At 38.7% G+C, this 23,666-nt stretch overlaps 1 non-coding gene across 1 annotated transcript; it reads right to left on the bottom strand.

Moving 5' to 3' along the window:
- Window positions 1-6,259: 6,259 nt before the first annotated feature.
- Window positions 6,260-6,367, bottom strand: LOC148570491 (small nucleolar RNA R71). The gene has a single exon (XR_015908005.1). It is a non-coding gene; the product is annotated as a small nucleolar RNA R71 (small nucleolar RNA).
- Between the last annotated feature and the right edge of the window lie 17,299 nt (window positions 6,368-23,666).

Raw genomic sequence — 23,666 nt, forward strand, 5'->3', positions numbered from 1 at the left:
AGATTGCCACCTTCAGCTGGTAGGTCAATCGGTTGTTGTGTATTCTTTGTCTCGCTTCCGTTTTTGCATGGTGGTGCATCATTCATGAAAAATAGAAAATAACACCATAAGATAGGAAAAGGACAAAAGCAAGGAAGCATACATTGTTGGAATGAGGTAATAATCACTATAATTGAATGAGTGAATCGGTGTGACATTTATGACCAAAAAGTGTGTGAATTCTAAATTGCGCCTTTTAGAACACACATTAGTATAAAAAAGTGATGTCACAAAAGAAGCATACACTTCACTTATCCTAGTGTGCTTGAGATGCTTTAAGTAGGCTTGTAAGGTAAAACAAGCATTAAAGAAGCATGAGAGCACTCAAGCTAAAAGCATATGGATGCATATGATCATGAAATACAATGCATTAAGGTAAATACACAACATCCACCAAGAAATTTCCTAATCGAGGAAAAGGATTGAAATTACATGGTGGCCAAATCATGCAATTCAAGAAGAGTTACAAGCTCGAAGGCGATTCTCATCACTTGGTAATCTCAAAAGGTAAGCATGAAGAGCTTAAAACCAAGTGGCAAAATATGACCTCAACACAGAATCCAATAATGAATAACAAAATGATTATGCTAAAATAGCATGCAATTAGAAATAAGCAGCAATATATGGTAAACAAAATCAATAATCCAATACCTATAATGAAAAAGAGAAAATGAAATGAAAACTAACTAAAACTAACTAAGCAACTAACTAAGCAACTAACTAAGTAATTAACTAACTAAAATAAATGGTTATCAATGGTGTTTGGAAGTGTTGGATGAGGGGTAGGAGAGGGGAAGAAGGAAGGAGAGGGAAAGAAATGGAAGAAGGAGAAGAAAAAGAAGTGTATTGAAAGAAGGGCATCCGCACGTACGCGTGCATGGCGCGCGCGCGGATGGTGGTGCAATGGATGCGACGCGTACGCGTGCATGGCGCGCGTGCACGGATGGCTTATTTCGAGAGTGGCGTGTACGCGTCATGTACGCGTACGCGCGAGTTGGTTTGTGCCTCAGGCATAGTGCTAGCGCAGCGTAGGCACAACTCTCAGGTCAATGTATGGAGGAATGAAATCTTGCAATCCACGCATAAGCGTACATGGCGCGTCCGCGTGGAAGGGTGAAAATGCTTAATGTACGCGTACACGTGCGGTGTGCGTACGCGTGGATGGTGCTCTATTTTTCAAAATTTTTCTATGTTTTTGCACCAATCCAAGCATTCTAAACCTCCAAACAGCTACCAAAACACCTTAAAACCTTATTTATCATCCTAGACTACCAAATAAACTCAACAAACAAAACAAAACATGAAATCAAACCTATTCTACCAATATTTACAAAAGAGAAAATGAAAAGAGTTTACCATGGTGGGGTGTCTCCCACCTAGCACTTTTGTTTATTGTCCTTAAGTTGGACTTTTGATGGGGTTCTTGCTATGGTGGCTTATGCTTGAATTCATCCTTGAATCCCTACCAATGTTTGCATTTCCAATGACTACCGAGATCCTAAATTAGGCGCATAAAGCCTTCAAGTAAGTTCGAGCAAGTAACAGGACCCCAAAGTTGATAATTGTCTATGTATATTCTGGGGTCCCATACTTTGTTTGTCAACCCCCTTTCTTCTTGATCTTCATGCTTCCAATAGGGTGACAAACTTATTGAATTCTCTTTGTAACTCCTACTCATCATCCTAATTCCATTGACTTGAGTTCCACTCCACCTTTGAATCCTAAAATTTGAGCTTCCTTCCACTATGCACCTTGCTTCTTGTTGCCAACCAACACCCAACTCTTTTCTACTTTCCAACCCACACATAGCTCTAAGTTGACCATCCGTTTCCAACAATGCATATTGATATGAGCCAAGGAAATTAAAGGATGAGATGATTACCCACTCAATTTGTAATTTGGATGGTTACCTAGCAAAGAAGATATCCAACGGGCTTGACATTGTAGGCTCTACTTCCTTTGGCTCCTCCTTGATGACTTCCATCTTTTGACAACTCTCTTCAATTTTCTCTTATTTGCTAACTTCTTCCAACTTTTCTTCATTGATCAAAACATGCATTGGAGGTTGTGCACATGCCTCCTCAACATCGGTTTCTGATGAGCAGATAATTTATACCCTTTTGGCATTGTTTTTACATAGTTTTTAGTATGTTTTAATTACTTTTTATTATATTTTTATTAGTTTTTATTCAAAAATCATATTTCTGGACTTTACTATGAGTTTGTGTGTTTTTCTGTGTTTTCATGTATTTTCTGGCTGAAATTGAGGGACCTGAGCAAAAATCTTATTCAGAGGCTGAAAAAGGACTGCAGATGTTGTTGGATACTGACCCTCCTGCACTCGAGGTAGATTTTCTAGAGCTACAGAAGCCCAATTGGTGCGATCTTAATTGCATTGGAAAGTAGACATCCTGAGCTTTCCATAAATATATAATAGTTTATACTTTGCCTGAGATTTGATGGCCCAAACTGGCGTCCAAAGCTAGCCTAAAACATCTTGGCATAAAACGCCCAAACTGGCACCAGAATTGGAGTTAAACGCCCAAACTAGCACCAAAGCTGGCGTTTAACTCCAGGAACAGCCTATACACGAAAAAGATTCAATGCTCAGCCCAAGCACACACCAAGTGGGCCCCAGAAGTGGATTTCTGCACTATCTGCACTAAGTTACTTATTTTCTGTAATCCCTAGTAGCTAGTTTAGTATAAATAGCACTTTTTACTATTGTATTCAGAAACTTTTCATACGGCGAGACCATTGTTTACGTTTGGAGGATGGCCTCATGGCCATGCCTAGACTATTTTCACTTATGTATTTTTTACGGTGGAGTTTCTACACCCCATAGATTAAGGTATGGAGCTCTGCTGTTCTTCATGAATTAATACAATTACTACTGTTTTCTATTCAATTCACGCCTACTTCTTCTCCAAGATATACTCTCGTACTTAATTCAGTTAAGTCAGAATGAAGGGGTGACCCGTGACAATCACCCAATCTTCGTTACTCGCTTAGCCAAGATCCGCGTGCCTGACAACCACAAAGTGGTCTACATGATGTTCAACGTAGTCATTGGACGACAGCTGGAGTATATTCTCTTGGATATCTAATACACGGACCGAGTCCGTGATATTAGTATCTTCGTGGTATAGGCTAGAATTATTGGCAACATTCCTGGGATCCAGAAAGTCTAAACCTTGTCTGTGGTATTCCGAGTAGGATTCGGGAAGGGATGACTGTGACGAGCTTCAAACCTACGAATGTTGGGCACAGTGACAGTGTGCAAAAGGATCAATGGATTCTATTCCGACGCTAGCGGGAACCGACAGATGATTAGCCATGCGGTAGCTGTACCTGGTATTTTTCATCCGAGACGAGCAATCCAACAGTTGATTAGCCGTGCAGAAACCGTAGAGGACCATTTTCACTGAGAGGATCCTACAGCTTTCCATGGAAGGAAGTAACGCATGGTTGGAAGAAGACAATAAGGAAGCAAAGGTTCAGAAGCAACAAAGCATCTCCAGACGCTTATCTGAAATTCCCACCAGTGAATTACATAAGTAACTTTATTTTATTTTATGTTTTATTTATCTTTTAATTATTAAAACCTCATCACCAATTGAATCCGCCTGACTGAGATTTACAAGGATGACCATAGCTTGCTTCAAGCCGACAATCTCCGTGGGATCGACCCTTACTCACGTAAGGTATTACTTGGACGACCCAGTGCACTTGCTGGTTAGTTGTGCGGAGTTGTGAAAAGTGTGAATCATGATTTCCGTGCACCAAGTTTTTGGCGCCGTTGCCGGGAATTGTTCGAGTTTGGACAAATGACGGTTCATCTTGTTGCTTAGATTAGGTAACCTTTATTTCCTTTTCAAGAAGTTTTTTTTAAAAAATCGTTTAAAAAATTTTTTCTTTTTCGTTTTCTAAAATGTGTTCTTCAGAATTTTTAAGAACGAATTCTAGAGTTTCATAAGATATGTTGAAGCCTGGCTAGCTGTTTAGCCATGTCTAATTTTTTGGACTGAGGCTTCCACTTCTCATTGACATGCTTATATGTTTTATGCTAAAGCTTGGCTGGCTATTTGTCCATGTCTAATCTTTTGGACCGAAGCTTTCACTTAAAGCTTGGCTGGCCATTTGGCCATGTCTTATCTTTTGGACCGGAGCTTTAGACTAACATTACATGATTCCTAGAATTCTTATTAAAAATTTTGTATCTCTTTATTTTCTTTTTCCAAAATAATTTACGAAAAAAAATTAAAATTACAAAAAAATTAATAAAATCATAAAAACCAAAAAGTTTATGCTTTTTGTTTGAGTCTAGTGTCAAATTTTAAGTTTGGTGTCTTGCATCTTTTTAAATTTTCTTAAAATTTTCAAAAAATTCATCCATGTGTTCTTTATTGATCTTTAAGTTGTTCTTGATGATTTTCCTTATTTGATCTTTAAGTTTTCTTGTTTTGAGTCTTTTCTTGTTTTTCATATGCATTTTTGAATTATTAGTGTCAAAAGTTTAAAAATTTTTAAGTTTGGTGTCTTGCATGTTTTTCTTTTCATAAAAATTTTTCAAAAACATGTTCTTGATGTTCATCATGATCTTCAAAGTGTTTTAGGTGTTCATCTTGACATTCAAAGTGTTCTTGCATACATTTTTTGTTTTGATCTTAAATTTTTATGTTTTGTTTCAATCTGGTATTTTTTCCTCTCATTAAAAATTCAAAAAGCAAAAATAATATCTTTCCCTTATTTTGCTCATAATTTTCAAAATCATTGGGTTGACTTAATCAAAATTTTTAAAATTTAGTTGTTTTTTGTTAGTCAAGTCAAAATTTCAATTTAAAAATTCTATCTTTTCAAATCTTTTTCCATTTTCTTCTTAATATTTTCGAAAATTTCAAAATTGATTTTCAAAATCTTTTCCTTAATTTTATTTCATTTTTTCGAAATTATTGCTAACATTTAATGTTTTGAGTCACAAATTTTCAAGTTGTTACTTGCCTATTAAGAAATGATCAATCTTTAAATTCTAGAATCATATCTTTTAGTTTCTTGTTAGACAAGTAATCAACTTTAATTTCAAAAATCAAATCTTTTTAATTTCCTTTTCAAATCTTTTTCAAAATAGATTTCAATCATATCTTTTTCAAAATTTAATTTCAAAATCTTTTTCTAACTTCTTATCTTTTCAAAATTCATTTTCAAATCTTTTTCAATTAACTACTTGACTTTTTGTTTAATTTTAAAAAGTTTTCTATTTCAATCATATCTTTTTCAAAACCACCTAACTACTTTTCTCTCTCTAATTTTCATAAACTACTAACACTTTTTTTCAAATTTCCTTTTAATTAACTAATTGTTTTAAATTCTAATTTTATTTTATTTCTCTTCTTAATTTTTGAATTATAACTAATAATTAAATTAAAAATAAAAATATTTTTTATTTTATTTTAATTAATATTTGAATGCTCCTTCCCTCTCATCTCTTTCTATTTATTTTATTTATTTACTAACACTTCTCTTCTATTTATAATTCGAACCCTCTCCCCCTCTCTGTGTTCGAATTCTTCTTCTTCTCCCTTCTTCATTCTATTCTTCTATTCTTCTACTCACATAAAGGAATCTATATACTGTGACATAGAGGATTCCTCTTCTTTTCTGTTCTCTTCTTTTTTATACGAGCAGGAAAAAGGATAAGAACATTCTTGTTGAAGCTGATCCTGAACCTGAAAGGACTCTGAAGAGGAAGCTAAGAGAAGCTAAAGCACAAAACTCTAGAGAGGACCTAACAGAAATTTTCGAAAAAGAAGAAGACATGGCAGCCGAAAATAACAACAATGGTATAGATGCAAGGAAGGTGCTTGGTGACTTTACTGCACCAACCTCTGATTTCTATGGAAGAAGTATCTCAATTCCTGTAATTGGAGCAAAAAATTTTAATCTGAAGCCTCAATTAGTTTCTCTAATGCAGCAGAATTGCAAGTTTTATGGACTTCTATTGGAAGATCCTCATCAGTTCTTAGCTAAATTCTTGTAAATCTGTGACACTGTTAAGACCAATGGGGTTAATCCTGAGGTCTACAGACTTATGCTTTTCCCCTTTGCTGTAAGAGACAGAGCTAGGATATGGTTGGACTCACAACCTAAAGAAAGCCTGAACTCTTGGGAAAAGTTAGTCAATGCTTTCTTGGCCAAATTCTTTCCACCTCAAAAGTTGAGCAAGCTTAGAGTGGAAGTCCAAACCTTCAGACAGAAGGAAGGTGAATCCCTCTATGAAGCTTGGGAAAGATACAAGCAATTGATCAGAAGATGTCCTTCTGACATGCTTTCAGAATGGAGCATCTTATGTATATTCTATGATGGTCTATCTGAATTGTCCAAGATGTCATTGGATCACTCTGCTGGAAGATCTCTTCATCTGAAGAAGACGCCTACAGAAGCCCAGGAACTCATTGAAATGGTTGCAAATAACCAGTTCATGTACACTTCTAAAAGAAATCCTGTGAATAATGGGACAACTTAGAAGAAAGGAGTTCTTGAGATTGATACTTTGAATGCCATATTGGCTCAAAACAAAATATTGACTCAGCAAGTCAATATGATTTCTCAGAGTTTGACTGAAACGCAAGCTGCATCAGGCAGTACTAAAGAAGCCTCCCCTGAAGGAGAAGCTTATGACCTTGAGAATCCTGCAATGGAAGAGGTGAATTACATGGGAGAATCCTATGGAAACACCTATAATCCTTCATGGAGGAATCATCCAAATTTCTCATGGAAGGATCAACAGAAGACTAATCAAGGCTTCAATAATAATGGTGGGAGAAATAGGTTTGGCAATAGCAAACCTTTTCCATCATCTTCTGAGCAACAGACAGAGAATTCTAAGCATAGCCTCTCTGACTTAGCAACCATAGTCTCTGATCTATCTAAGACCACTCTTAGTTTCATGACTGAAACAAGGTCCTCCATCAGAAATTTGGAGGCACAAGTAGGTCAACTAAGTAAAAGAGTTACAGAAACTCCTCCTAGTACTCTCCCAAGCAATACAGAAGAGAATCCAAAAGGAGAGTGCAAGGCCATAAACACGTCCAACATGGCCGAACCTGTAGAGGAGGGAAAGGCAGTGATTTCCACTGAGGAAGACCTCAATGGACGTCCACTGGCCACTAAGAAGTTCCCTATTGAGGAACCAAAGGAATCTGAGGCTCATACAGAGACCATAGAGATTCCACTGAACTTACTGTTGCTATTCATGATCTCTGATGAATATTCTTCCTCTGAAAAAGATGAAGATATTATTGAAGAGGAAGTTGCTCAGTATCTAGGAGCAATCATGAAGCTGAATTCCAAGTTGTTTGGTAATGAGACTTGGGAGGATGAACCTCCATTGCTCATTAATGAACTAAATACCCTGGCTCAACAGAAATTACCTCAGAAGAAACTGGATCCCGGAAAATTCTTAATACCCTGTACCATAGGCACCATGACCTTTGAAAAGGCCCTGTGTGACCTGGGGTCAGGTATAAACCTCATGCCACTCTCTGTAATGGAGAAACTAGGGATATTTGAGGTACAAGCTGCTAAAATCTCATTAGAGATGGCAGACAATTCAAGGAAATAGGCTTATGGACTTGTAAAGGATGTCTTAGTGAAGGTTGAAGACCTGTATATCCCTGCTGACTTCATAATCCTAGACACTGGGAAGGATGAAGATGAATCCATCATCCTTGGAAGACCCTTCCTAGCCACAGCAAAAGCTGTGATTGATGTGGACAGAGGAGAGTTAGTCCTACAATTGAATGAGGGCTACCTTGTGTTTAAGGCTCAAGGATCTTCTTCTGTAACCATGGAGAGGAAGCATGAAAAGCTTCTCTTAATACAGAGTCAAACAGAGCCCCCACACTCAACTTCTAAGTTTGGTGTTGGGAGGCCACCATTAAGCTCTGAGTCTCTGTGAAGCTCTCTAAGAGCTTCACTGTCAAGCTATTGACATTAAAGAAGCGCTTGTTGGGAAGCAACCCAATGTTATTTAATTATATTTATTTATTTTCCATTATTATTTTATGTTTTCTTTAGGTTGATGATCATGTGAAGTCATAAAAATAACTGCAAAATCAAAGCAAAATAAAAAAATAGCATCAAAAATAGCACACCCAAGAAGACAGGCTTACTGGCGTTTAAACGCCAGTAAGGATAGTAAAATGGGCGTTTAATGCCAGAAAGGGGTGTCTGGTGTCTGGCATTTGGCTGGCGTTAAACGCTAGAAAGGGGCAGCAGACTGGCGTTTAACGCCAGGAAAGGTAGCAGAGCTGGCGTTAAACGCCAGAATTGGCACACAAAGGGCGTTTGAACGCCAGATTGGTTCAAGAAGCAGAATTCCTTGACACCTCAGGATCTGTGGACCCCACAAGATCCCCACCTACCCTACGTCTTCTTCTCTCCTCTTCACACCTTTCCATAACACTCTTCCCCAAATACCCTTAACCAATCCCATCAATAACTCTTCCCCAAATACCCTTCACCTATCAAATCCTACCTTCTTCCCCATATTCTCTTCATCACTCACATCCATCCATCATAAACCCCACCTACCTCACCATTCAAATTCAAACCATTTCCCTCCCTAACCTACCCCTTCATGACCGAATTCCCTCTCCCTCCTACCCTATAAATACCCCTCCTTACAACCTTCAATTTCACACTTCATACACAATTAACCCCCTTGGCTGAATTCACTTTTCCCCTCCATCTCTTCCATTTCTTCTTCTTCTACTCCTTTCTTTCTTATTTTTCTTGAGGACGAGCAAACCTTTTAAGTTTGGTGTGGAAAAAGCTCTGCTTTTCTATTTTTCCATAACCACTAATGGCACCTAAGACCGGAGAAATCTCTTGAAAGAGGAAAGAGAAGGCAATTACTTCCACCTCCAAGTCATGGGAGATGGAGAGATTCATCTCAAAGGTCCATCAAGACCACTTCTATAAAATTGTGGCCAAGAAAAAGGTGATCACCGAGGTCCTTTTCAAGCTCAAAAAGAGTGAATATCCAGAGATCCGACATGAGATTCAAAGAAGAGGTTGGAAAACTCTCACCAACCCCATTCAACAAGTCGGAATCTTAATGGTTCAAGAGTTCTATGCTAATGCATGGATCACTAGGAACCATGATCAAAGTATGAACCCGAACCCAAAGAATTGGATCACAATGGTTCGGGGGAATTACTTGGATTTCAGTCCGGAAAATATGAGGTTGGCATTCAACTTGCCAATGATGCAAGGAGATCCTCATCCCTTCACTAGAAGGGTCAACTTTGATCAAAGGTTGGACCAAGTCCTTAGGGACATTTGTGTGGAAGGAGCTCAATGGAAGAGAGACTCAAGAGGCAAGCCAGTTCAACTAAGAAGGCTTGACCTCAAACCCGTGGCTAGGGGATGGTTGGAGTTCATCCAACGCTCTATCATTCCTACTAGCAACCGGTCTGAAGTTACAATAGACCAGGCTATCATGATTCATAGTATAATGAATGGAGAGGAAGTAGAAGTTCATGAGATCATATCCCTAGAACTCTACAAGGTGGCGGATAAGCCCTCTACTTTGGCAAGGTTAGCCTTCCCTCATCTCATCTGTCACCTATGCAATTCAGCTGGAGTTGTCATAGAGGAAGACACCCTCATTAAAGAGGACAAGTCCATCACTAAAAAGAGGATGGAGCAAACAAGAGAGCCCAATCATGGACCTCAACAAGAGCATGAGAAAATACCTCATCATGAAATCCCTGAGATACCTCAAGGGATGCATTTTCCTCCACACAACTATTGGGGGCAACTCAACACCTCTTTAGGAGAACTAAGTTCCAACATGGAACAACTAAGAATGGAGCACCAAGAGCACTCCATTATCCTCAATGAAATTAGAAAGGACCAAAGAGCCATGAGGGAGGAACAACAAAGGCATGGAAGAGACATAGAGGAGCTCAAGCACTCCATAAGATCTTCAAGAAGAAGAACTAGCTGCCATCATTAAGGTGGACCCGTTCTTTAATTTCCTTGTTCTTATTTTCCTGTTTTTCGATTTCTATGCTTTATGTTTTATCTATGTTTGTGTCTTTATTACATGATCATTAGTGTCTAGTGTCTATGTCTTAAAGCTATGAATGTCCTATGAATCCTTCACCTTTCTTAAATGAAAAATATTTTTATTTGCAAAAGAATAAGAAGTACATGATTTCGAATTCTATCTTGAAATTAGTTTAATTATTTTGATGTGGTGGCAATACTTTTTGTTTTCTGAATGAATGCTTGAATAGTGCATATTTTTTATATTGTTGTTTATGAATGTTAAAATTGTTGGCTCTTGAAAGAATAATGAAAAAGGAGAAATGTTATTGATAATATGAAAAATCATAAAATTGATTCTTGAAGCAAGAAAAGCAGTGAAAAGCTTGTAGAAAAAAAAGAGAGAGAAAAAGTGGCGAAAAAAAAAAGCAAGCAGAAAAAGCCAATAGCCCTTTAAACCAAAAGGCAAGGGTAAAAAAGATCCAAGGCTTTGAGCATTAATGGATAGGAGGGCCCAAAGGAATAAAATCCTGGCCTAAGCGGCTAAATCAAGTTGTCCCTAACCATGTGCTTGTGGCATGAAGGTGTCAAGTGAAAAGCTTGAGACTGAGCGGTTAAAGTCGAGGTCCAAAGCAAAAAGAGTGTGCTTAAGAGCTCTGGGTACCTTTAACTGGGGACTCTACCAAAGCTGAGTCACAATCTGAAAAGGTTCACCCAGTTATGTGTCTGTGGCATTTATGTATCCGGTGGTAATACTGGAAAACAAAATGCTTAGGGTCACGGCCAAGACTCATAAAGTAGCTGTGTTCAAGAATCAACATACTGAACTAGGAGAATCAATAACACTATCTAAATTATGAGTTCCTATAGATGCCAATCATTCTGAACTTCAAAGGATAAAGTAAGATGTCAAAACTGTTCAGAAGCAAAAAGGCTACAAGTCCCGTTCATCTAATTGAAGCTAATCTTCATTGATAAGTTTGGAATTCATTATATATTCTCTTCTTTTTATCCTATTTTTTTCAGTTGCTTGGGGATAAGCAACAATTTAAGTTTGGTGTTGTGATGAGCGGATAATTTATACCCTTTTTGACATTATTTTTACATAGTTTTTAGTATATTTTAATTACTTTTTATTATATTTATATTAGTTTTTATTAAAAAATTACATTTCTGGACTTTACTATGAGTTTGTGTGTTTTTCTATGATTTCAGGTATTTTCTGGCTGAAATTGAGGGACCTGAGCAAAAATCTGATTCAGAAGTTGAAAAAAGACTGCAGATGCTGTTGGATTCTGACCCTCCTGCACTCGAAGTGGATTTTTTGGAGCTACAGAAGCCTAATTGGCACTATCTCAATTCCGTTGGAAAGTAGACATCCTGAGCTTTCCAGAAATATATAATAGTTTATACTTTGCCTAAGCTTTGATGGCCCAAACTGGCATCCAAAGCCAGCCTAAAACATCTTGGCGTAAATCGCCAAAACTGGCACCAGAATTAGAGTTAAATGCCCAAACTAGCACTAAAGCTGGCGTTTAACTCCAGGAAGAGCCTATGCACAAAAAAGCTTCAATTCTTAGCCCAAGCACACACCAAGTGGGCCCCAGAAGTGGATTTCTGCACTATCTGCACTAAGTTACTTATTTTCTGTAATCCCTAGTAGCTAGTTTAGTATAAATAGCACTTTTTACTATTGTATTCAGAGACTTTTCATACGGAGAGACCATTGTTTATGTTTGGAGGCTGGCCTCATGGCCATGCCTAGACTATTTTCACTTATGTATTTTTTACGGTGGAGTTTCTACACCCCATAGATTAAGGTGTGGAGCTCTGCTGTTCTTCATGAATTAATGCAATTACTACTGTTTTCTATTCAATTCACGCCTACTTTTTCTCCAAGATATACTCTCATACTTAATTCAGTTAAGTTAGAATGAAGGGGTGACCCGTGACAATCACCCAATCTTCGTTACTCGCTTAGCCAAGATCCGCGTGCCTGACAACCACAAAGCGGTCTACATGATGTTCAACGTAGTCATTGGACGACAGTTGGAGTATATTCTCTTGGATATCTAATACACGGACCGAGTCTGTGAGATTAGTATCTTCGTGGTATAGGCTAGAATTATTGGCAGCATTCCTAAGATCCGAAAAGTCTAAACCTTGTCTGTGGTATTCCGAGTAGGATCCGGGAAGGGATGACCATGACGAGCTTCAAACTTGCGAATGTTGGGCGCAGTGATAGTGTGCAAAAAGATCAATGGATTTAATTCCGACGCTAGTGGAAACCGACAGATGATTAGCCATGCGGTAGCTGTACCTGGTATTTTTCATCCGAGACGAGCAATCCGACAGTTGATTAGCCGTGCAGAAACCGTAGAGGACCATTTTCACTGAGAGGATCCTACAGCTTGCTATGGAAGGAAGTAACGCATGGTTGGAAGAAGACAATAGAGAAGCAGAGGTTCAGAAGCAACAAAGCATCTCCAGACGCTTATATGAAATTTCCACCAGTGAATTACATAAGTAACTTTATTTTATTTTATGTTTTATTTATCTTTTAATTATTAAAACTTCATCACCAATTGAATCCACCTGACTGAGATTTACAAGGATTCCCATAGCTTGTTTCAAGCCGACAATCTCCGTGGAATCGACCCTTACTCATGTAAGGTATTACTTGGACGACCCAGTGCACTTGCTGGTTAGTTGTGCGGAGTTATGAAAAGTGTGAATCATGATTTCCGTGCACCAGTTTCACATCCTATGGAAGAAGCTCCAACAAGATCACCATTGTCACTTGATGTAGAGTTGTCTTCAATGATGGAACGTCCTTCTTTTTCAACCTCCCCTAGGTCTTCTTCCACTTCTTCTTCTTCAACAATCTCCTTCTCTTCCACTTGTTGCAAAACACACTCCACTTCCTTGTTCTCAACTTGAGACTCTAAAATCTCCCTCATACTTCCCTTTTCGGTTGCTTTTCCATAATTATCCCGGACATGTTTTGCTTGTGGCGTGAATCCCACGAGTCCAACTTTTGGCGGATGGTTGCTTGAAGCCGATCCATTTCTTCCTTGAGACGATCCTTTGATTCTTGTTCCGCTTTTCTAACATAAGTAGGATCATATTGCTCTTGGATTGATGGACATGGATATTCTTCCATGGAGAGTTGTGTTGGAAAGGAGATTTCATTATGTGGTTGGAAAGGAGGTTCATCAAAGCTTGGAGGTTGGAAGGTATTTTGGTTGTTGGTAGAAGGTGGAAGTATACGGGACATAAGTTCTTGGAGGGTAGAGGTGAAACTAGTGAGTGCGGTTTGGAGCTCTTCTTGCTCTTGAGGAATAATACCAAGTGTATCATCCATGGGAACTTGGTTTGAAGGGTAAAGATATTGGAGTGGTGGTGATTCAATGGTTGCTTGTTCATAATTATCACAAGGATATGCATAGGGAGAATATGGATTAGGATTTTGTGGAGGAAATTGGTAGAAATAGCATGTGGGTTGAGAATATGGTGGTTGGAATGATGGTGTTTGAGGACTATGTTGAGAGTATGGTGCATGGAATGATGGTGATTGAGTGGAATAATCATGATAAGAACAATCATCTCCATTGGAATGATATGCATTACAGGAAGGATTACCATCATAGTATCTTGCATGAGGAGGTTGCCATGGTGATTGCTCATAGGGATGTGGCTCCCTTCTCAAAATTCATCTCTCCCATAATGTGAGCCATCACTCAAGTTTCCATTACCTACAACATAGTCATAACCATATCCAAAACCACAAGGACGAGAATTCATAGTAACAAATAAAAACAAAACTAATAGAGTTCTAAAACTAACAAAGACAAACAAACAATCCAAAAATAAAGTTATTCACAATATTCACATATATACAATAACCAATAACATAACACCATTGCAATTCCCCGGCAACGGCGCCATTTTGATGATCGGGATTTTTGATGGTTTAGAATTCACAATTGAATTCTCGTTGCAAGTATAGTTTCTAAACCAAACAATAATCCTTTCATACAAAAGATTGTTTGTCACTAAAACAAACTCCTAAATTTATAAACCGAAGTATTGGAACCTCGGGTCGTTCTCCCTAGGAATTGCGATAAAGTGTCTTGTTATTGGTTATGAGATATTTTGGGGTTTTTGGGATAAGAAACAAGAAATGTAAATGGCAATGAAAATAAACTAACAACTAAAAAGGTCTTGGCAAGTTTTGGTGGTCAAAGATCTCTATCCCTATCACTAACCACAACATGAGAATTGGCAAGGATCAATCCCACTAAGTCATCATCTAACTAGTAGTAAAGCAAAGTCAAGTGAGCTATATCAATCCAAGTCCATAAGTCCTAGCTCTCCACCAATTCAATTAGTGAGATCTAGAGTTAATGGCTCCCAATCATCAATTACTTGGACATTAGTAACTCAAGAGTTCCTAAGTTACCTTCCCAAGCTAAAATCATAAAATTCTATACTAAAATCCAACTAAGCATTTCATCAAACACTTAGAAGGTATAAAAGGAAAGTAAAATGAACTAAGCAATTCAACAATAAAAGAACATGAATCATAAATTGCATTGAAATGAAAATAGAAGAAACAAAAGTGCATCAATATAAAAGTAGAGAATTACATGAATTAAATTCAAAACTAGAGAGAGGAAAGATAGAAGAAGAAGAATTACAAAGAGAAAAGTAAATCAAAGCATGAATTAAACCTAGATCTAAGAAATTCTAAGCTAGATCTAACCTAATCCTAATCCTAGAGAGAAGTGAGAGCTTCTCTCTCTAAAACTAACTTTCCCTCCAAAAATTAAACTAAACTAAACTAGTGTCTAAAGTATGTTGACTCCTCTTCATTCCTTGGGTTAAATAGCATCAGAAGTTAGATTTGGGCCTGGAAAGCCCATAATTCGCCCCCAGCGGATTCACTTTAAGTGGGTCACGTGCGAACATCGGCGCGTACACGTACAGTGCGCGTGCGCGTCGCTTGACAATTTTTCCACCCTTGCGTACGTGTCATGTGCGCGTACGCGTCACCTTGCGACCTCACAATCCGCACGTACGCGTCTGTTGCACGTGCGCTTCGTTGATCTTATCCTAAATCCTTGCCTTTCCATGATTTCTCCACTTTGCATGCTTTTCTCTCCATTCCTTTGATCTATTCCTAGCCTTTTCAACCTAAAATCACTAACAAACATATCAAGGCATCTAGTGGAATCAAAGGTGAATTAGAAGTAACAATTAAGGGTCTAAAAAGCATGTTTTCATACTTAAGCACAAATTGGGAGACAATCATGAAACTATGCTATTTCATTGAATAAATGTGGGTAAAAGATCATAAAATCCCCTAAATCAAGCACAAGATAAACCCTAAATATGGGGTTTATCAGTGCCCTAAAAACAGTTTCTTGGAAAAGAATCATCACTCAAACCAAGTAGTCCTAGCAAGAAACAACTACCATGCAAAGAGTGTTTAAATGCAAAAACTAGCCATGCAATATAAATTATCCTAATTGACAAAAGAAAATTAAGATTTGGGTGTTGAAAAGAATGGTCGTTACTTACAGAAGTCGGTAAATGACCTCCCCACACTTAGAAAATTTGCACGGTCCTCCGTGCTATTAATGATGAACAGAGTGGGTCAGGGAGTGTCACTCGCAATGGCCATATGATGGTGAAACAAGGATGTCTCCAAGTTCACCTCTTAATTACTTCTTTGCCATGATCCGAGGTGGACTCTAGATTGTCGGTTTTCACCGTAGCTGGGTTGATGGATCTTGCGGGAACTTCCTTTTCTGCCTCATCAATGCAGCTAGAGTTCGTCAACCGCTTAGCAAGTGGCTTGTCCTTTGAGGAAGTCGGTGCCTTAGTGGTCGCTCTTTGAGTTTCTCTCCTTGTAGATGGCTTTTTGGAGGTCTTTTCCTTTCCTTTTTAGTGGCCATCCTAAAAAGGAAGAAAAGAGAAAAATATTAAGCTCAGAGAGACAAAAACCGTAATTAATAAAGTGCAGGTGAAAATTAATGCCACAAAAGAGTGAATTGTCTTAAAAACATGGTAGCTACTACATGCAAGTAAGACGTCAAAATAATCATAGAGGTATCCCACTATCACTAGATGCAAGAGTGAAAGAGGCATGCAAGAATAAAGCATGAGAAGGGTAGGCTCAAGCATCGACAACACAATGATAAACACATGCAAGAGTAGTGAAAGTCATAGAAAAACTGTTGGCTCAACTAACTCCAAGACAATGAAGTCTAGAAATTGAAGAATATGGGGTTAGAGAGCATTGAATCACTCATTCTTGCATGACGCTACAGGCATAGCAAACCACAATTAATGAGTATTTGATGATGAAAAATCATGGAAATGACGCTCAATGCTCATGTAGCGCAAGTGTTGTGAAAAAGAGGCACTAAGTTGAAAGAGAAAGATCAACAATGAACAAAGATGTCATTGGCTCTTTTTTCACAAACACTTGGTATACAAATTGTAAATAACAAGAAAGTTTGATGAGTTCAAGAGGAATATGCCCCAAAATAGAATGTCATTTACCATAGCACAAACATCCAAGAGAAATGAAATAATTCACCAATTCAAAAGTAAATGAGATTCAACACCCATACAAGAAAATAAAAGGGAAGAAAAGAAACAAGAGTGAGCAAACAAACAAACAAACAACAAAGTCAAAATTCAACCAAGAACAAAGAGAGTAAAGTAATCAAATGCAATAGTAAAGAAAAATTTTAAAAAGGAACAAAAGAGGAAGAAGAGAAATAAAACCTTAAAAGAGGAAGAAAGTGAGGTTGGGTGTAAGTGAGAGTAGGAGAAGAAGAAGAAGGAGAAGAAGAGAGGAGAGAGAAGATGTGGGACCACCAGAAGTGGAGGTCACTGGTGGTTGAGGTCGCCGGTGGTTGTGAGCGGGAAAGGGGTGGTAAGGAGAGGGGAGAAGAAAGGAAGAAAGAGTAGAAGAAAGAAAGGGAAAAGAAGAGAACAGGGCAGCGTGCCTTGTTAGCTGCATCAGTCATGCGATGCGCACGCCTCACCCATGCATACACGTGGGGAGTAGGAAATGGGACATGACGCGTGAGCGTCGTCCACGCCTACGCATGACCAGCAAAAAGAAAGGGGACGCTCTGACGCGCACGCATGGGGCCAAAAAATGTGCTTTTCGCACAAAGGCAGCACCACTCCAGCACAACTCTCCAGTTTTTGTACTAGGAGTTGTAACATAGCAAACGATGCGTGCGCGTCGTCCACGCTCACGCGTGGGTGTGCAAGATAGACCAGTGACGCGTACGTGTCACCGATGCGCACGCGTGGGAAGGATTGTGCTCCCAGCGTGAAATTCGCACTGTTCCATCACAACTCTCTGGTTTTTGTGCAGGAGTTGTGGCATTGAAATCGACACGTACGCGTCGTCCACACCCATGCATGGGACGACTTTTTTTTTACAAGAAACATGAGGGAAGACAATTATAGCACAATCTTGGCATTCATTCAAGCTAGGTACTTCAAAAACACTTAGAATTTCGGGCAATACTCAAAATCAAGCATTTTTCTTCAAAATTGCCAATTTAACCAAACTAAGATTAATGAAATCCTCATGAAAACTCTAACAAGCCCAACAAAATCAACAAAATCAGGCACGCTTAAACAAATTCAACAAAATCAAACAAGGACCCTAAAACTACATGCAAGAAATTATGTACAAGGAGGATCATACCATGGTGGGGTGTCTCCCACCTAGCACTTTTTTTTAACGTCCTTAAGTTGAATGGTCATGAGCTTAAGATCATCTTTTTGGAATATCCTCAAGGACATCTATCTTTCCCTTCTTGTTGCTCTTGGTAAGAATGTCCTTTAAGGGAAGATGCTTCCACTTGTTAGTTGAACCATGATTGGGTGCCTTGTTTGCTTGAGAATGTGGAAGTTGTGGATCCTTTCCCTTTTCCTTGCTAAGTCCTCTTATACCCAAGTTTCTATTGACAATTATCTCATCATCACTTCCAAAGTGTTCTTCAATTACATCATCTTCAGCAATGTCACAACCAAAAATTGAATGCACCTCTAGAGGTTGCCTCATGGTTTCCTCCAATTTAAACTTCACCACCTTCCCTTTGGCTTCAAATGAGTAATCCCCCGAAAATGCATCTAATTTAAACCGGGATGTCTTCAAGAATGGCCTCCCAAGTAAGATGGAGGATGGCCTATCCGAATCAATGGAAGGTATCTCTAGGATATGAAAATCCACCGGAAATATTATATCCTGAATTCTCACCAATACATTCTCAGCAATACCCACAACTGAAACTATACTCTTGTCTGTAAGCACAAACCTAGCTCCGGATTGCCTCAACGGTGCAAGGTTCAACTTCTCATAAATCGAGAGTGGCATAATGCTCACACACGACCCTAGGTCGCACATGCAATCCTTAAGTTGAATCTCACCAATCATACAAAATACCAAACAAGGACCGGGATCACTATATTTTTCAGGAAAATCATCTATCACAGAAGAAACAGAATTACCTAATAGATTCATCCTTAGTCCACCAGTCTTCTCTTTATGAGTGCACACATCCTTAAGGAACTTAGCATATTTCGGAACTTGATGTATGGCATCAAAGAGTGGAATAGTTACCTCCACATTCTTGAAGATTTGCACTATGTTGGATCAAGCTCCTCATGCTTCTTGGTTCTTGGCTAACGTAGGGAAAGGTATAGGTATTTGTTCCTCTGAGTTGTTCTTCCGCTTCGGTTCCTTGGCCCTCAATTGTTCTTCTTCTTCCTTTGCAACTTCTTCCTCCTTTTCATATTCATCTATCTCTATTGTTTCACCAACTTCTATATTAGGAACATCCTCCACTAACTTGATGGGCTTGGGTTCAACTTCCTCAAGCGTTGTACCACTCCTCAAGGTGATTGCATTGATGCTACCCCTTGGGTTTGGGATAGGTTGAGAATGAAGGCTAGGTGGGCTAGAGGCTTGGTTGGTGTTGGTATTGTTGGTAGGAGGTAGGGTCAACCTTGAGAGAATCTCGGCTATGGAGAACATTTGAGCACTCATAGTACCAACTTGTGCATTAAGAGTCCTAGTATTCTCTTTATTTTTCTCTATCATAGCCCTAAGTCTCTCTTGTTCTTGGTAAAGTGCACGGTGAGAGTCATCACCTTGGTTTGTGAGAGAAGGAGAAGGTTGATTGGTTTGTTGTCTTTGGTGAGGCGTTTGGTATCTATGGTTGTTGTTTTGGTTTTGTTGTTAGTGTTGGTATGGTTGGTTATGGTGGTTATGGTTGGCTTGGTGGTTATTGTTGTGGTATTAGAAAGAAGATTGGTTGTTGTTGTGGTAATGAGAAGATGAATTGCCTTGGTTCTATCTTGGATTGTGGTTGTTTCCTTGGGCATTGTCCCTCTACCCTTGATTAGAACTATTACCACGAGAGTAATTGTTTTGACCTTGAGATTGATACGGTAGACGGTTGTTGTAGTTGTTAGCTACCACAAGAGTGTAATCCTCTTGGACTTGATGGCATTGGTTGGTGTAATGTGCGGTAGTAGATGGTGCACGAAATCGTGATTGTTCATTCCCAGCAACGGCGCCAAAAACTCAGTACGCACGTTCTGAATCTTAATTCTTTTTCACAATTCTGATACAACTAACCAGCAAGTGCACTGGGTTGTCCAAGTAATAAACCTTACGTGATTAAAGGTCGATCCCACGGAGATTGTCGGCTTGAAGCAAGCTATGGTCATCTTATAAATCTCAGTCAGGCGGATTCAAATGGTTATGGAGATTTGATAATTAAAATATAATTAAAACATAAAATAAGATAGAGATACTTATGTAATTTATTGGTGAGAATTTCATATAAGCGTATGGAGATGCTTTGCTCCTTCTGAATCTCTTCTTTCCTACTGCTTCCATTCAATCATTCATACTCCTTTCCATGGCAAGCTGTATGTTGGGCATCACCGTTGTCAATGGCTACTTCTCGTCCTCTCAGTGAAAATGGTCTAAATGCGCTGTCACCGCATGGCTAATCATCTGTCGATTCTCGATCATGTTAGAATAGGATCCAATGATCCTTTTACGTCTGGCACTACGCCCAACACTCGCGAGTTTGAAGCTCGTCACAGTCATCCCTTCCCAGATCCTACTCGGAATACCACAGACAAGGTTTAGACTTTCCGGATCTCAGGAATGGCCGCCAATAATTCTAGCTTATACCACGAAGACTCTGATCTGAACCAGGAGCCCAAGAGATAAGCGCTCAATCCAAGGTAGAACGAAAGTGGTTGTCAGACACGCGTTCATAGGTTGAGAATAGTGATGAGTGTCACGGATCATCATATTCATCATGGTTGAAGGGCAATCGAAAATCTTAGAAAAGGAATAAGCTTGAATTGAATAAGAAAACAATAGTACTTTGCATTAATTCATGAGGGACAGCAGAGCTCCACACCTTAATCTATGGTGTGTAGAAACTCTACTGTTCAAAATACATAAGTGATGAAGGTCCAGACATGGCCGAATGGCCAACCCCCTAAACGTGATCTCTGAACGTAAAATTATTCAAAGACTAACTAGAGATATAAAATAAATCACTAAAAGTAGTTTTTATACAAGACTAGTAGCTAGGGTTACATAAGATAAGTAAATAATGTAGAAATCCACTTCCGGGCCCACTTGGTGTGTGCTTGGACTGAGCATTGAGCTTTCATGTGTAGAGACTCTTTTTGGAGTTAAATGCCAGGTTGTAGCCTGTTTCTGGCTTTTAACTCTGATTTCCAACCTGTTTCTGGCGTTTAACTCCAGAATAGGGCAGGAAGTTAGTGTTTGAACGCCAGTTTGCATCGTCAAAACACGGGCAAAGTATGGATTATTATATATTTCTGGAAAGCCCTGGATGTCTACTTTCCAACGCAATTAAGATCACACCAATTGGGTTTCTGTAGCTCCAGAAATTCTATTTCAAGTGCAGGGAGGTCAGAATCCAACAGCATCTGCAGTCCTTCTTCAGTCTCTGAATCAGATTTTTGCTCAGGTCCCTCAATTTCAGCCAGAAAATACCTGAAATCACAGAAAAATACACAAACTCATAGTAAATTCCAAAAATGTGATTTTTGAATAAAAAACTAATAAAAACATAGTAAAAACTAACTAAATTATACTAAAAACTACCTAAAAACAATGCCAAAAAGCGTATAAATTATCCGCTCATCAGTAGAGCACAAACCACACACTCTAGGAGGTCCTTCAAGTTAGAGGATTCGAAGTGGGGCTTGGATGGCTTGGATTGATTGAGATGCCTTTTGCCCTTGGTGAATCTCCTTGATGAGAGTGGTCATTTCTCCAAGCACTTTAGTCAAAGCCGATTCGAAAGGAGGTGCTTCCACCACACTCTTGGGAGGATTGTTCCTCACTCTCACATGTTGGGTAGCTTCAGCGACATCATTGATCAAACTCCATGCTTCCGCCGCCGTCTTGTTCTTAAAAAGGGAACCACCACTAGAGGCGGTGAGCAATCTCTTATCCGCTGCACAAAGACCTCCAATGAAATAGCTAATGAGCAAGTGAGTATCTAACCCATGATGTGGACAAGATTCCAACAACCTCTTGAATCGAGTCTAATATTCATAGAGTGTCTCTTGGTCTCTTTGCATTATACCGAAAATTTTCTTCCGGATGTAGTCGGTCTTCTCCGGAGGAAAGAACTTATCTAAGAACTCTCTTCTCAATAGGTCCCATTCAGTCACCACTTCATCAGGTTGGGAGTAGAACCATTCTTTTGCCATCCCCTCAAGAGAGAAGGGGAAAGCAAAAACCATGATAGCAATCTCATAAGCACCATGCCTTCGAGCCGTAGAGCAAACTACTTGAAAGTCTCTCAAATGCCTAATGGGGTCTTGGCTCGGTAGTCCATGGTACTTAGGAAGCAAGTTAATCAGACTATTCTTCAGCTCAAAATTAGGATCAAGATTCGGATACCTAGCTTGCAACGGTTGAAGAATGAGATCTAGTGCTCCTTGTTTGTGCAAGGTAATCCTATGTGGCGCCGCCATGTGATTTTCACCTGTAGTATGGAAAGATGTATCAGTAGTGCCAACAAAGGAATAGGAAGTTCCTTCGTTGAATGAGGACTCTAGATCACTCTCGGTTTGGTCTAGTGTTTCAGAGGGTTTCTCAAGAGAGATCGAAGCACTACCTGTGTAATCCAACTGCCGTCTAGCTTGCTGAGTATGTAGTAAGGTTTTTTCAATCTCGGGATCAAACTCGGCTAAGTTAGAATTCGGTTAAGACCGAATCATTCAACTTAGAAGTCATAGCTCATGCATTAAAGGAAATCTAAACTAAAAACAAACTAATGAAAGCAAGTAAACTATCTACAATATTCACATATTCACATAACCAATATCAAAACACACGTTGCAACCATTCTCCGGCAACGGCGCCAAAAATTTGATGGCAAGATTATGGTCGGTCTAGAATTTTCATCAATAAAAATTCAAATCATTGTCATAGTATAGTCCTAGACCAACATATAATCCTATCGATCAAATTTTGATATGGTTGTCACAAAGTCAACCCCAATAAAAAGTAACCGAGAGTATTAGTCTTGGGTCGTAAGTAACTAAAGTAAAGTGTAAGTAAATTCACTCTAACAAGATAACATATAAAGCTACTTCTATTCTAAGACTAAGTGAACAACTAAACTAACTATAACAAGAATCAAACAATTGGGATTTTTGGGTTTCAAATATGAATTATAAAAAGAAACTCTTGGCTAGGCATAGGAATTGGGGTCACCATCCTTGTCTAATAACCATATATTGATAATTTTGAGGAACCAAGCTCATTAAGTCTACTTCTACAAGTGAAGTACGTCAAATGGCTTGATCAATTTCAACTCATAAGTCCCAATCCAACAACTAATTGGCTTAGTAGTAGATTGGTGTCAATGGGTATCAATTTGACTACTAAGGGTTCTCAAACTAACAAATCAATTAGACCCAATGACTCAAGTTCACCCAATTCCCTTAAACTAGGCCAAGAGTATAGAAAACTACTCCATAATCAAAGGAAATATTTCATCAAACACATGGTATGCACTAACTAAAAACATATTCAAATTGCAAATTAATTAGAAATTACAAGTACCCACTAACAATTATCAATGGAAAACAACTCAAATAACACTATCAATCATAGAAAACATCAATGCACTAATAGAAATTTAAAATCCATAAAGTTCATAAAATGAGAAGAAAAGAAGAAATGAGAAGAAAACACAAATTCAACACAAGATCTAAACAAAATTATAACTAGAGAACTCAAATTAAGTAATTGAAACTAAAATTAACAAGACCCAATTCAGAAATTCAACAAAGGAAGATCAAAATAAACTAAATATAGAGAGAAGTAAGAGTTTCTCTCCCTAGAAAATAAGAACAAAAAACTAGCTAAAATTATGTGTATTGTCTGAATGATTGAGTCCCCCCTTTCCCCCTTGGTTCCTTGGGCCTTTTCCATGCAGAATTGAGCTCAGATTGGGCCT

The sequence above is a fragment of the Arachis ipaensis genome, chromosome B3 (genome assembly GCF_059453495.1).
Source record: "Arachis ipaensis isolate K30076 ecotype BB chromosome B3, ASM5945349v1, whole genome shotgun sequence".
Lineage (NCBI taxonomy): Eukaryota > Viridiplantae > Streptophyta > Magnoliopsida > Fabales > Fabaceae > Arachis > Arachis ipaensis.